The sequence below is a fragment of the Urtica dioica genome, chromosome 4 (genome assembly GCF_054948205.1).
Source record: "Urtica dioica subsp. dioica isolate 48M chromosome 4, U.dioica_male_clone48M_v1_H2, whole genome shotgun sequence".
NCBI lineage: Eukaryota > Viridiplantae > Streptophyta > Magnoliopsida > Rosales > Urticaceae > Urtica > Urtica dioica.
The window spans coordinates 24493669-24508546 of record NC_142759.1 but is presented as its reverse complement, the minus strand read 5'-3'; the positions used below and the strand labels follow the sequence as shown (position 1 = coordinate 24508546).

At 43.5% G+C, this 14878-nt stretch overlaps 1 long non-coding RNA gene across 1 annotated transcript; it reads left to right on the top strand.

The window, feature by feature from the left end:
* Positions 1-7790: 7790 nt before the first annotated feature.
* LOC149401333 (uncharacterized) lies at positions 7791-9143 on the top strand. Its single transcript, XR_016296287.1, has 3 exons — positions 7791-7840; positions 8576-8688; positions 9056-9143. It is a non-coding gene; the product is annotated as an uncharacterized LOC149401333 (long non-coding RNA).
* The last annotated feature ends 5735 nt before the right edge of the window (positions 9144-14878 follow it).

Sequence of the window (14878 nt, the reverse complement as noted above, 5' to 3'; positions counted from 1 at the left end):
AGTAAATTATCGTTTAGTTCACAACACCTTTGGATTTTATAAAAGTCTTAATAAAACTTAAATCCTAAACCAAAGACTAATCATAAACTTTTTTCAACTTTTATAGGCAATATGTCTCTCAACCCTCTCTCAACCATTCTTTCCTCGAATAAACTCAAAGGCGACAATTACGTCGACTGGAAACGTAACCTCGACATAGTCCTTACTGTCGACAAGCACAAATAGGTTCTCACCACCCCCTGTCCTCAAACGAATGAAGATTCGACGCGAGAGGAAAAAGACGCCCTGGCGGCCTGGCTTCGATCCGATGAGATTGCGAGGTGCTACATTCTGACATCGATGGACAATCTGTTGCAACAACAACATCGTGATTACGAAACTGCCACCGATATGCTCTACAATCTCCATGAGATGTTTGGAGGGCAAGGACGTCAAGCTAGGCAACAAGCGGTCCGACAATTCATGAACTGTCGTATGAAGGCTGGAACACCCGTTAGAGATCATATGATGCTGATCATTAGCTATCTAAACGAAATGGAGATCCTTGGATCCGAGATTGATGGGGAGACTAAAATAGATATGATCTTGGAAACTCTCCCCGAAACCTTTGATACCTTCAAGTTGAATTATTCCATGAACAAGCTAGAGTACACTGTTACCGAGCTCATGAAGGAACTTCAAACCGCTGAGGCACTCACTAAGAAAAAGTGGGCTCAAGGAGAAGTACATGCTACTGCCTCTACCTTTGGATCTAAGAAGAGACCTCGCAATGCCGATAAGAAGAACCAACCTAAGGTTCAAACGAAGAAGAAGGCGCCAAAGGCTCCGAAGGTGGACAAGTCTAAAGACAAGTGCCACCACTGCAATGAGCCTGGTCACTGGCGTAGGAACTGTCCTGCCTACCTCAAAACCAAAGTAAAAGGTATTATACTTATTACTGAAGCTTGTTTGGTAGCTGATAATGTATCATCGTGGATTATTGACTCCGCTGCTACTAACCATATTTGCTGCTCCTTAACTGGTTTTAGGAAAAGCAAAAGCTTAGAGGATGGCGACTTCTGCTTCAAGTGGGGTGATGGGAGCGTGGTGTCTGCGAAGGCTGTGGGATCCGTGACGCTATCTTTTGAAGATCGCACTTTAAATTTGAATAATGTTTATTATGTTCCTTCCTCTGGGAAAAACTTAATATCTTTTGCTCAACTTTTAGAGCAAAATTATTATTTAAAGTTTATAAAGAATGGAATTCGAATTTCTTTTTCTAATTCTTTTGTCACTGATGCATGTACGAAGAATGGTCTTTTTTACATCTATCCCACTCAACCTTCTCTTTTAGACACCGAAATAGATAATGATCTAATTAGGGAGCCAAAGAGGATCAAACTTTCTGAATCCTCCGATCTAACAAAATCAACATACCTCTAGCACTTGAGACTTGGTCATATCAGTCTAGATAGGATTAAGAGACTTGTGAGGGACGGTCCACTCCAAGACTCTGCAATAGGTTCACTATCTACTTGTGAATCCTGCATAGAAGGAAAAATGACTAAGCGACCTTTCTCCGATAAGGGTCGAGGAGCCACTGAGTTGCTGGAACTAGTACATTCTGATGTATGTGGTCCGCTCAACCAACAGGCACGTGGAGGATACAAATACTTCGTTACCTTCACCGATGATTACTCATGATATGAGTTTGTCTATTTGCTCAAACACAAATCCGAGACCTTTAACGTATTTAAGGTCTTTAGGGCTTTAGTGGAAAAGCAAACTGGCAAAGTGATCAAAACCCTTCGATCTGATCGAGGTGGTGAGTATATGTCTGGAGAGTTTGATGACTTTCTTAAAGAATAAGGTATCGCTTCTCAGCTTACCGCACCTGGCACGCCTCAAAAAAACGGAGTGTCAGAGAGAAGAAACCGAACTCTTATGGAGATGGTTAGATCAATGATGAGTTACTCATCACTCCCTCTTTCCTTTTGGGGATATGCCCTCGAAACAGCCACTTACATTCTGAACCAAGTTCCGTCTAAAACGGTTCCTGGTACTCCTTATGAACGATGGACTGGCCGTAAAGTGAATCTTGGCCGCATCAGAATTTGGGGTTGCCCTGCACACGTGCTAAGGCAAAAGACTAGCAAGTTGGCTAGTAGGTCAGAATTGTGCTTGTTTGTGGGATATCCAAAGGAAACCACGGGTTTCATCTTCTATAGTCCCGAGGACGATAAGACTTTCGTTAGCACGAATGCTCGTTTCCTTGAGGAGGACTTTATGAAGGATGCAAAACCTAGAAGCAAAATTGTGCTTGAAGAAAAGTTGGGTGAGGAAGCTTCTACCTCATCTGTAAGAACTGTTCTTACCCCAACTGAAACACAACCTAACACATCAGAATCTCGTCAAGTAGTACTTCGACGTAGTGGGAGGGCTACTCAAAAGCCTGACAGGTACATGTCTTATGGAGACTCTCTTGTAGCCGTCTCTAACATGGACGATCCTGTTTCCTATAGCCAAGCGATGGCTTGTTCTGAATCAAACCTTTGGCTTGACGCCATGAAAGTTGAAATGCACTCGATGTATGTCAACAAAGTCTGGAAACTTGTAGACCTTCCTGAAGGGATTAAACCCGTAGGGTGTAAGTGGATATACAAGAAGAAAATGGGTCCCGATGGGAACGTCGAGACGTTCAAAGCACGACTTGTGGCGAAGGGTTATACCTAACAAGAAGGGATTGACTATGAAGAAACCTTCTCGCCAGTCGCAATGCTTAAATCCATCCGCATACTCCTATCCATAGCTACAGCTCTCGACTATGAGATCTGGCAAATGGATGTCAAGACAGCCTTTCTGAATGGCAATCTTGACGAGCGCATTTACATGCCTCAACCAGACGGTTTCATGGAAGAAGGTCAAGAGACCAAGGTTTATGAGTTGCTTAAGTCCATTTATGGATTAAAGCAAGCATCTAGGTCATGGAATATTAGATTCGATGAAACTGTAAAGAGCTTCGGCTTTGAACAGTCAATAGATGAGCCTTGTGTTTACAAGTTAATACACGAAGGCAAAGTTGTGTTTCTGGTACTATATGTCGATGATATACTACTCATTGGTAATGATGTGGGTAAATTATCTGAGGTTAAGGTCTGGCTGGCAAAGCAATTCGATATGAAGGATCTAGGAGAAGCCACGTACATTCTGGGAATCCAAATCTTTCGAGATAGGAAAAACCGGACCCTGTCGCTCTCTCAAGCATCTTATATTGATAAGGTGATGGATCGCTTCTCGATGCAAGACTCCAAAAAGGGCCAAACACCCTTTAGGCATGGAGTCTCACTCTCTAAGGACCAGTCTCCCAAGACTGCACAAGAGATTGAAGACATGAGGAAAATTCCTTACGCCTCTGCCGTAGGAAGCCTCATGTATGCTATGCTTTGCACTAGACCTGACATCTGTTTCGCCGTTGGCGTAGTTAGCCGTTTTCAATCCAACCCTGGACCCGAGCACTGGATTGCTGTTAAGCATGTTCTTAAGTATCTTCGAAGAACTAGGAACTTGATGCTTACATACTCAGGTACTGACCTTACTATGACGGGATATACCGACTTCGATTTTCAAGCGGATAAGGATTCCAGGAAATCCACTTCGGGATCTGTGTTCATCCTTAATGGTGGAGCTATTGTGTGGAGAAGTATTAAGCAATCTTGCATTGCTGACTCCACAATGGAAGCAGAATATGTTGCTGCTTGTGAAGCATCCAAAGAGGCTGTATGGCTTAGAAAATTCCTTAAGTATTTGGAAGTTGTTCCAAACGTCGACGAGCCGTTGACCCTTTATTATGGTAATAGTGGGGCTGTCGCTAACTCAAAGGAACCTAGAAGCCATAAGCGCGCTAAGCATATTGAGAGGAAATACCATTTGATTCGAGAGATCGCGCAGCGTGGAGACGTAGAGGTGAAATAGATCTCTGGCAGATCCATTCACCAATGCCCTAGCGAACAAGGTCTTCGACCAACATCGAGAGGGATTAGGCATGAACGACTACACACATCTTCTTTGAGTCAAGTGGGAGTTTGTTGTCAATGGTGCCCACAAGAATAGTTGTAGTCTTTATTTTGTACATTTGATGTAATAAAGTCTCATGAAGACTCTTGCTTGTAATTGCCTATTCATTTTATAATAAAGTTGAAACGTTCATTCATTCTTTCTTTGTTTGAAGCTTTATGATAAAACCTTAGTCTTTTAGTCCATAAACAAACTTAACAACTTACGAAGAGACAAATGTAGATTTGCATGAACAAACTCTTCGTAGTTTGCTTAAAACGATATATTCGCAATCTTAGGGTCAAATGACTATTGACCTCAGTACGATTGTTAGAAGAATCTATGATGTCTGGTTATGAGGCATTGAGAGTTGGAGACTCTATAGTTCTTCTAGGTATCTTCCGAAGGTACTGAATTGACCAGTGCACTTCTAGAGACAAGATAAGAACAAACCATTTAACCTCTTATGTCTCGAAGTCACTATGTATGAATTGCATCATGCTTACCTTAATCCTGAAATGAGATATGCCATTTCACAGCTTACGTATTCTCATTTGAGAAAGTCAGAGTTCGGACTCACTATGTGATTCCGAACAGGGCCTATTGGTGAAGTACTAAGTTGTGAGAATGTCATGAGTAACTTTGTGAAGTTCTCATAGATATGGAATTCATGTACAAGATTGCTTAAATGCAATGTATGTCACCTCATGCTTTGTTCCTTGGAGTGTGAATAAATGAACTGGCTAGTGTCCAAATTGAGTCCTGACTCTTTTGGATGAAACAATGTGACTTGTTAGCTCCTCGTCAATACATTGTTTCTAACTTATTCACAAGCGACAAAGGAGTTGAGGAAATAACAGCTAGAAGGGTAAAATAGTAATTTAGTAAATCCCGACTAGCTGATGACATTCATGAAGGGTAAACATAGATAATATTCAGTAGATCCGCTCATCATAATGAGGTTGAATTCTTGAGTAGAAAATAAATTCATTTGAACCGAGAGATTTTCAGTGTCAACTCTTTAGTGGAGTCAGTTGACATTGCGCTAAACTTGGAAAAGGTTTGTGAACTTTTGAGTCCAAGTATTTAGCTCAAGCTTTGTTCATTTGGATACATGAGGTCACTGTCACGAATCACATCGAATAGGAATAGTTAAATTGGAAGCTAAGTCAAAACAAGAACGAAAATAGTCAAAAGGGTATTTTTGTCTGTTGAGACAAAGGATGAAATGAATGTCAATAAATTTTTTTGACAAGTTCATTTGATGACTTAATGTCACTCGGCCATGACTTGATCATTGGGCCTTGTGAATTAATTTCATTTCATAAGAATTTTATTGAAAATTCTTAATGGGCCTTTCTCATGTTGTCATGAACAAATGAAGAAGCTTCTAGAAGCTCCTTCTAGAATGAGTTTGGGCGCCTACCCTATAGAGAAATAGGAGATATTATTTTGTGCATAAATGTATCAAGATACTTGCCAAAAGAAAAAGAGGAAACAAATTTGCATATGGATGCATAAGGGATTCGGCCAAGAGAGAGACAAGGCAAGGCAAGGAACAAAAAAGGAAACAAATCCAAGGCTTAATGAAGCCTATGTTGGCCGAGTGTCTCAAGAGAAAAAAGGGGAATTGGCTCATGAATATGTGATATTCTATAGAAGAGGAAACTACCTTATTGAAGGTGAGACCTCTCCTATAAATAGGAGCCCCTTTTCTTCACAATTCAATTCATTCCAAGTTTTAGAGATTTGAGAGACTCTCTCTCTAGAACCTTGGCCGATCCTCTCTCTCTCTCTCTCTCTCTCTCTCTCTTCATTTTCGATTTCTTTGTTTTGGCACCTAGGTCCTCATTTGACCTAGTGTTTAGCTCTGCGATTTCAAGACTCGTTCTTAAGTCGTAGTGTTTAAAAGTGCCCACTCACTGATTCCTTTTATTTCGAGTGATTTAGTGATAGAAACTTTCGTGGTTGCTCGAGGTGCCGAGGATAGAAAGAGAGACGTGCTGCGAGGGGAGACGAGCGTTGCAAACTTTCCAAAAGCTTCTCAAAGTTCAAGCTTCAAGAAAGGTTAGTCAACTTCTTAGCTCATAATAGTTTTTATTTATATGTACTTGCTCTTTGTCTAGGTTAGTAAAAAACCGTTTTTACTTGTAAAAGAAATTTTTTAAAATTCCGCCGCTTACCGAAGCGTTAATTATTTTCTTAAACCGTAGATCGATTCCAACATAAGACTATACCTCTGGTCAAGGTACTTTGGAAGAGTCACTCCACAGAAGAAGCTACTTGGGAGCTTGAGAGTGAAATGAAAAAGAAATACCCTACCTTGTTCTAAGTTTCAAGGACGAAACTCTTCTAAAGGGGTAGGGATTGTAATGTATAAACTTTTGTAAACGCTCGACGTGTGAATTTGAATAAAATGGACGGGTTTTATTTCAAATTCTTGTTCCATATGAGACGTCCTTAAATTTTAAATATCTTGGAAAATGATAATATTTAAGGTCGATGAAATTTCAGAATGAGAATATTCGAGTAAGTCAATATTATTATTCGGAACATACTCGGAGATTTAAAAATCTCGAGAGTAAAAGTAAATTCTGAGATCCCTTAAGTTTATTCAAAATAACGGGAAATCATATTAATTTTCTCGGTTATTTTTCAAGATTATTTTTAATTAATTAAGGACAGGATTGTGAGATTTTAATTTAAAAGTACTTATGTGCAACATTTTGAAGGACGATGTTGAAAGAAAAAGAGGGAAAGGGGTCATTTTAGGAGAGGCGTGTCAAAACTTGAGTGGACCACTTGTACCCGCGTGGCGTAACGTGAGAGTTCCACGTAGCCTCCTAATCCACTGTAATGTATAAACTTTTGTAACCGCTCGACTTGTGAATTTGAATAAATGGACGAGTTTTAATTCAAATTCTTGTTGCATATGAGACGTCCTTAAATTTTAAATATCTTGGAAAATGATAATATTTAAGGTCGATGAAATTTCGGAATGAAAATGTTCGAGTAATCCAATATTATTATTCGAAACATACTCGGAGATTTAAAAATCTCAAGAGTAAAAATGAGTTCCGAAATCCCTTAAATATATTCAAGATAACGATAAATAATAATAATTTTCTCGGTTATTTTTCAAGATTATTTTTAATTAATTAAGGACAGGATTGTGAGAGTTTATTTTGAAAGGACTTATATGCAATATTTTGAAGGACAAAAGTGAAAGAAAAAGAGAAGCAAGGGTTGATTTGAGAGAAACGTGGTGTGTCCTGATTGGGCCACTTGTGCACGCGTGGCAAAGAGTGAGGGTGCCACATGGCCACTTCCTCCTCAATTCATTGCCACCTCACCATTCTCTCTCTCTTCTCTATCTTCTTCTTCTTCCTCACCCTTCACTCGGCCGAAACCCACGCCAAACGAGCAAACCAGGAAGAAGAAAAAAAGAAAAGAAGAGAACTCTCTCGGCCACCTCCGATCGCCGCCGATCCGTCATCACTGCCACCATCCCTCACCTCTCTCTTCCTTCTTCTTCTTCTCCGCGCCGCGCTATCGTCTCGCCAAGCCTCCACCGCGTGCGCTCCGGGCCGAGGAAACACAGCGCCGCCGAGCCCCCGACGTCGCCACCGCCACCTCCCACTCGTCTCTTCCCTCTCTCGCCTTCGCGCGTCACCGACCGCTGAGCCACCGCGCGCGCGTAGACCGAGCGACACACCGCCGCCGCGAGCTTGCCGTGACCGCCGCCGAGGAAGTAGACGCCGGGAACAAGCAATCGAGCGACGAGGACACCGAATTCGTGAGAATCTCGGTAAGAACAAGCTAAACCTAATTGATTTTTCTGAGAAATTAGGGTTTGAAATTCTGAATTGGGGATCTTCAAATCCGAGTTGATTTCGGTTAAATTGATTGGTTTTTATCGTTCATTGAACTCGATTGATGCTAGTGGTAGCTTGAATTTGAAGTTTTGATTCGGATTTTTCCTAATTTATCCGAAAATGATGAACTAGGGTTTAAATTGGGGGTTTTTGATTTCGGGTTCGATTTCAGTGTAATTGCTCGGTTTGTTATGTTGTCTGAGCTTGATTATACTTGTGTTGAGGCTATGTTGATTTTGTTTGGTGTGAAATTGGAGTTTGTGGCCGTGTGGATTTCTTGGCCGTGAGTTTGTTGTTGGCCGTGTGATTTTCTGTTTGTGTTGATTTGTTTTAGCTGAGGCTGTGATGTTGAATCTGAGAACCTATATGTTGGTTTGAGTGGTTGTTTTGGCTGAGTATGTTGTTTGGCCGATTGTTTGGTTGGTTTTAGTGTTGGCCATAAAGCTTATGTTTGTTTGTGACCGTGAGCTTGGTTTTGGCTGGCTCGGTCTCACTGCTCGTGATTATTTTTCTGAGCCTCGGTTTGAGTTTTGAGATCGTCTGTGTTGAGTCGTTGGTTAGTATGGTTTCGGTTTGGTGTTGGGTTCGGGATTTTTGGAATCGGGATTTGGATTGTGAAACTGATAAGGGTATGGAATTTAAGATATTAACTCATCGTTGGATTCCAGGTTTGTATTACAGATCTTGACGGACGAACGGGAACCAGACGAGTCAAGAGCGACGAGATCAGTTTCTGAAGATATCAAGTGATAGAGTTATCGAAATAAAGCTCGATTAACTCGTGAGTTTTAAATCGCTTATAGCGTTTAAATACTCTTAGATATGTACTTTCAGAATTTAAATAAATAATTTATAAATTATTTATTTTACGATGCTTATGAATTTAATTTAATTATTCGTTTGGAATTCTCGGTTATTTTTAATTTCGGATTATTTAATTTATTTAAGACTCATGAGTACTCGTTGAACATTATTTCGTATCACTCTCGATATGAGGATACGTGAGTCTTGAATAAACATCCGAAAAACCGGGGAATAATAAATTAAATTCCCGAATTCCGAACCAACTCTAATCCCGACAACGAACCCTATTATCTTTAAGTAAACTCGAATCCATTAACTAACAGATGTTCAACTCCGGATGCTAGTTCTCTCGACGTCTCGACAAGTGCTAAGTGTCTCGAAGAACGTGAGAAGCAGGACATCTTCAGGAATCGTCGAGCTTTCTATCGAACAATTCCGGGTAAGTGTGGAGACATAAGTCAACTACTTACCAAGGGTATAATCCTGCTTGTTTGTGCATTTGCTTACTAGTAAACAAGAGTAGGTAAAAGCCTAAAAATGAATAACCTCGAAAGTTAAGGCTTCGGCCACTCTTGCTTGAAAACTTAGCTCGGGTTCGCCCGTTAGGTTCAGACGCTAACTTGAACCAGCCTTGTTTGCTTTGTGCGTGGTTAGACTTCTCTTCTAACTCTAGGAAGTAGGTTAGAATCGAGAGGACGGAAGAGCGATAGACTCTCAAATTCAATCGAGGGTAGAGAGTTCGAAAGTCACATTTCGAGCTTTCAACTTAAAACACTAAACGAGCTTCAAAGGGAAACAATAATTTCTTTCGGGGTTTATCCCGTCACGCTCTTCCGTATATAAGTTTAACGTGTACGCTGCTAGCTGCTGTGTACCCAAACTTTAAACTCGTGTCGGTGGTACTCACAAGTCCCTGACTTGTGCTTGGCGGGCCATGCCGGTCCGTGCGCCGAGTACTCGAAGCAATGGGTGAAGGTCGCGCATCGCGAGCTCATTGCTTGCTGGAAGACTCACCGGAAGCTGCCTTGAGCACACCGGGGCGTAGTGGGTGATGGTCGCGGTTCGCAAGCTCACTATGCCAGAGACCAGTGGCGCTGACGTCATGATGAAGGAAGTACCACTAGTGGATCCCAGACATGTGTTAAAACTTAGATCAGTTGACGACTGCTGCTCGAAGTTGAAAACTGGTCTCTAGTCGGACCGGAGGTTATAGCAGTGAGGAGTGTATAACCTTGCGGGACGGCTAGTATTCTAGGATGCGCGCTCATTAGTCACTTTTAGGTGATAGCTGCATCCTGCACTCTTGTTTGCTTGTTCGCACGTCACATGCTTTGCATTAGCTGCTTTTCTTTCATAGGCTAGACTCCCGCTTGCTGAGTCATTCGACTCATAGTTTTATGTCCCTTGGTAATGTAGATAAGGGCAAGGCGGCAATGTAGACGACCGAGAAGGAAACTGAGACGGAACGCGTATCTCTTGACCTACGGGCTATGGGTTCTGGCTCGGTAAGTAGACCTCTATATATATAATGTTTTGAATAATATCGACTCTTCCTTAAATAATATCCCGTGTATATATGTAAAGTCGGGAGCTTCTATGCACATATATATGTATGTATAAGGGTCGATATACGACTTCTAGTTCTGAAAGAAAAACGAAAAATTTCCCGAGATTTCCGATAACCACTTTTGTTGTAAACGTTTCCGCACTTTTAATAGTATCGTATTTTGTATATTATATGTTTTGTAAATTATGTATTTACTTTAAATGTTTTGTTTACATTATATTATCCATGTATGATATGCTCCCGCTACATGATGTTGGTTCCGTCGAGTCGCGGCTTGCGGGCGAGGTGACGACGCTCGCGGGTCATGACAGATTTTGTGGTATCAGAGCCCAGGTTTAGCCGTTTTTGTAGACCTGAGATACATGTTCTGGTTATGGGAAAGTGTTGGAACTTGTGCTTACCGTTGGCCTGTCGTTTTGGCAGGTGGAATGGCTCAAGTGACGATACTATCCTACCCGGAGGCTCTTGCATCTGTTCCTCCTACCGTTCCGACTTTCAGCGGGATGAGGGGTACACTTACGTGGGTGCGATGGATTGGTACTACCATCGAGTGGATGGATGCCCTTGCTATCCCTGAGATTTTCCGTACTAGTATTGCCACGACGCTCTTGCAGGGACCAGCCTGGACTCGCTGGACCCGGCATGTGGCGCTGGGTAGTTTGTATCGATCATGGGGCATGTTCCAGGCCATTATGGGGGCCACTTTTTCAGCCCAGGGGCGAACGGATGAGTGGAACGAGTTCGCTCATGGTTTCTTTCAGCTCGATTTCGAGTCCATCGCTCAGTACGAGGATCGATTTGAGGAGGAGATCGTGACATCTTGCCCCTTTGCTTTGGAGGACCGCCGACAGCAGTTTATCTTTCACCAGGGGTTACGACCCGAGTACAGGTATCCGATGCTGTTGTGTTGCTGCCCGTCCATGGGAGTTCTCCGAGCGCGTTTGGCATTTATGATTCAGTCCCAGGTAGGATGTTGGATTCCTCCAGGTTATGAGCCAGCCCCGCAGCCAGCGTATGCGCCAGTACCACCAGCCCAGCCACCTCAGGCGCCGGCACCACCAGCATCGCCGCCGCACGCGCCACCGCCACCGCCACCACCCGCACAGCCACCTGCAGCTCCTCTTGTTATTGTGATCTCTGACGACGAGGAGAGCGAGGTGGATGACGATGAGGATGAGGATCCCGTTGAGGATTATCCTCTTATGTGAGGGTGTGTTTAGGCTCGTTGTAGATAGTGGTGGTTAGTTTTTTTTGAGAGGTTAGTTTCAGGAGGTTGATAGTTGTTGTACATGTTTTTTTTTATCTAGTAGACTTAAGCCTTGTGAGAGCTAGTCTACCTGTAGTTCTTTTGTCTAGCATGTGTACGTGCGAACTTGATGTTGAAAAGCTTGTTGTATCTTTTGACATGTATATATGGTTGTATATATAAAATCTCGTTTCAGTTTCAGTTTGATCATGTGTTGATTATGTCTCTCGCATTTCGGTATGGATATATGAGTAACCTTGTTTGTTCTCGTGTGTAGAACTGAGGAAATATGTCCGGACAAGAACCGTCTCCTGCCAGAAATGCTACGTCGGCAGATCTCGCAGAAATGTGACACGCCTTGGAGAGACAGGCTGCCAGCGCAGCACAACGAGATCAGATAGTTGCGCAGCAACTTGAAGCCCAAAATCGCACGATCACTGAACTTCTGACGAGATTGAATACGCCACCTCCACCAAACGCGGAGCCTCCAGTTCAAGATGAACGACGTGGACATCCACCGCAGGCACGCGTGGATCCCCTGGAAGAGCTGAACTTCCGGATTCCTGATGTCGTTCCCCCGGTAGGCGAACCGGTGTATGAAAGATTTCGGAAGCAGAAGCCTCCGCAGTTTGGCGGTAATGTTGACCCCGCGACAGCCGAGAACTGGATCAAGAGGATTCAGCAGATTTGCAACTATATGCAGCTGTCAGATCAGGAGAGGGTAGCGTGTGCCGTGCACCAGCTGGAAGACGAGGCGAGAGGTTGGTGGGAGGTCGTAGCGTCATATGAGGACATCCACACGATGACGTGGATTCACTTCCTCAACTTGTTTCACGGAAAGTATCTAAGCGAGGCAAACCTATCGAACAAGGTACGCGAGTTTATGAACTTGCGACAGGGCACCCTGTCTGTTTCCGAATATACGGCGAAGTTCGATACGTTGGCCAGGTTTGCTCCTTCCTTGGTTCCCACTGATCAAGCTCGCAAGATGAAATACATGCACGGTCTAAATGTGGAAATTGTGAGCCAAGTGGATAGTGGCGACACCGGACCCCGTACTTATGTCAACGCTGTGCAGAGAGCGTTACGCATTGCTGGTTGGCGTGAAAGTGAACGAATTCCTGAGTCAAAGCCGGTTGCAACACCGTCTTCTGAACCTGCTAAAACGGGGCAAGGTAATTCACAAGGAAGAACCCGATCTCTATCGCGATGGGAGAATCGGCAGCAGCAGAGGTCTGGCAATAGGTTTCAGCAAGGATCAAATAACCGATCTCAGGCGAGTTCTAACAATCGCTCGCAGTCCGTGAACCAGAAGAAGAATAAGGCAGACAATAGACGCCCAGGGCCGTCCAACAAGAAGCCCAGAAACTTCGGGAACCAGCCGTCGTCCCAGTGCTGGAGATGTGGCGAAGTGCATGATGGCGACTGCTTTGCTCGCACGTTGACATGTTTCCGATGTGGAAAAGTAGGTCATTTGTCGAAAGTCTGCCAGAGTTCAGAAAGAAAGGCTCCTGCACCAAAGGAACAACCAAAGGCTAATGCTCGAGTCTACTCTATCTACGAGGATGAGGTTCGTGCAGGGTCCTCTACTGCCGTTACAGGTCAGATTTCTGTAGCCTCTTTCTCCGCATATGCATTGATAGATTCAGGAGCCACGAATTCTTTCATTGCATCTAGAAGATCTGATCAGTTGAGTGGAAACAAAGAGACCTTCTCGTATCCGTTTGTTACGATTACACCCTCAGGAGAGAGATATCAGTCACTATACTGGTATAAAGATGTGCCTATTCAAGTTCAGGATCGGGTCCTTGAAGCGGACCTGATTGAACTAGAAATGGTTGACTATGATGTAATACTTGGAATGGATTGGTTAAGTAAGCATTATGCAGTCATTGATTGTAGAAAGAAGTCGGTTTTGTTCCGAGAACCGGGGCTTGAACCATTCCAGTTCCAAGGTTCCTCTCGGAAGTTGGAATTTCCCGTCATATCGGCACTTAAAGCGTTGAAGATGATGCAGCAGGGATGTGCCGGATATCTCGCGAGTGTTGTGGATACTGCGAAGGCGACCAAGCCACAACCGCAGGATATTCCTGTTGTGAGGAACTTTCTGGATGTTTTCCCAGAAGATCTTCCAGGTCTACCTCCTGTCCGTGAAGTCGAGTTTAATGTAGAACTCCTTCCAGGAACAGCACCGATATCGAAGACACCGTATCGGATGGCTCCGGCGGAATTGAAGGAACTTAAGACGCAACTCCAAGAGTTATTGGATAAGGGATTCATCAGACCGAGCCATTCGCCATGGGGAGCGCCAGTCTTGTTCGTCAAGAAGGCAGATAGTTCGTTACGGTTATGTATCGATTACCGTGGCCTGAATAAGGTGACAATCAAAAACAAGTATCCGTTGCCGCGCATTGATGATCTGTTCGACCAACTTGCTGGAGCAACTGTGTTTTCGAAGATTGATCTGCGATCAGGCTACCATCAGCTGAAGGTTCGGGACGAGGACATTCCAAAGACGGCTTTTAGGACTCGTTATGGTCATTACGAGTTCCTAGTTATGTCTTTTGGACTAACCAATGCACCTGCAGCATTTATGAACTTGATGAATCGAGTATTTGAGGATTTCTTGGACAAGTTCATCATTGTGTTTATTGACGACATCCTGATTTACTCGAAAACCAAGGAAGAACACGCGCAACATCTAGAGATGGCTCTGACAAGACTACGGGAAAAGCAACTGTACGCCAAGTTCTCAAAGTGTGAATTTTGGCTGGAGCACGTTGTTTTCCTCGGTCACGTAGTCAGTAGCACAGGAATCATGGTAGATCCGACCAAAGTGGAAGCAGTGAAGCAGTGGAATCAGCCGAAGACGGTAACCGAGATAAGAAGCTTCTTGGGTCTTGCAGGCTACTACAGGAAGTTCGTAGAAGGATTTTCTAAATTAGCCATGCCGTTAACCCAACTGACCCGTAAAGGACAGAAGTTTGCCTGGTCTGAGAAGTGTGAAGAAAGCTTCCAGGAGCTGAAGAATCGTCTGACCACGGCTCTAGTGCTCACTATTCCTCAGGGAGCCGACGGATTCGCGATCTACTGTGATGCCTCTAAGCAAGGATTGGGCGCGGTTCTAATGCAGCATGGTAAGGTTATTGCTTATGCCTCGCGACAGCTGAAGGATTATGAAACCCGGTACCCTACGCATGATCTGGAGCTCGCAGCAGTTGTTTTTGCGCTTAAAATATGGCGACACTACTTGTATGGAGTTCATTGCGACATTTATACGGACCATAAGACGCTGAAGTATCTCTTCACCCAGAAAGAGCTGAACATGCGACAAGGACGCTGGTTGGAACTTCT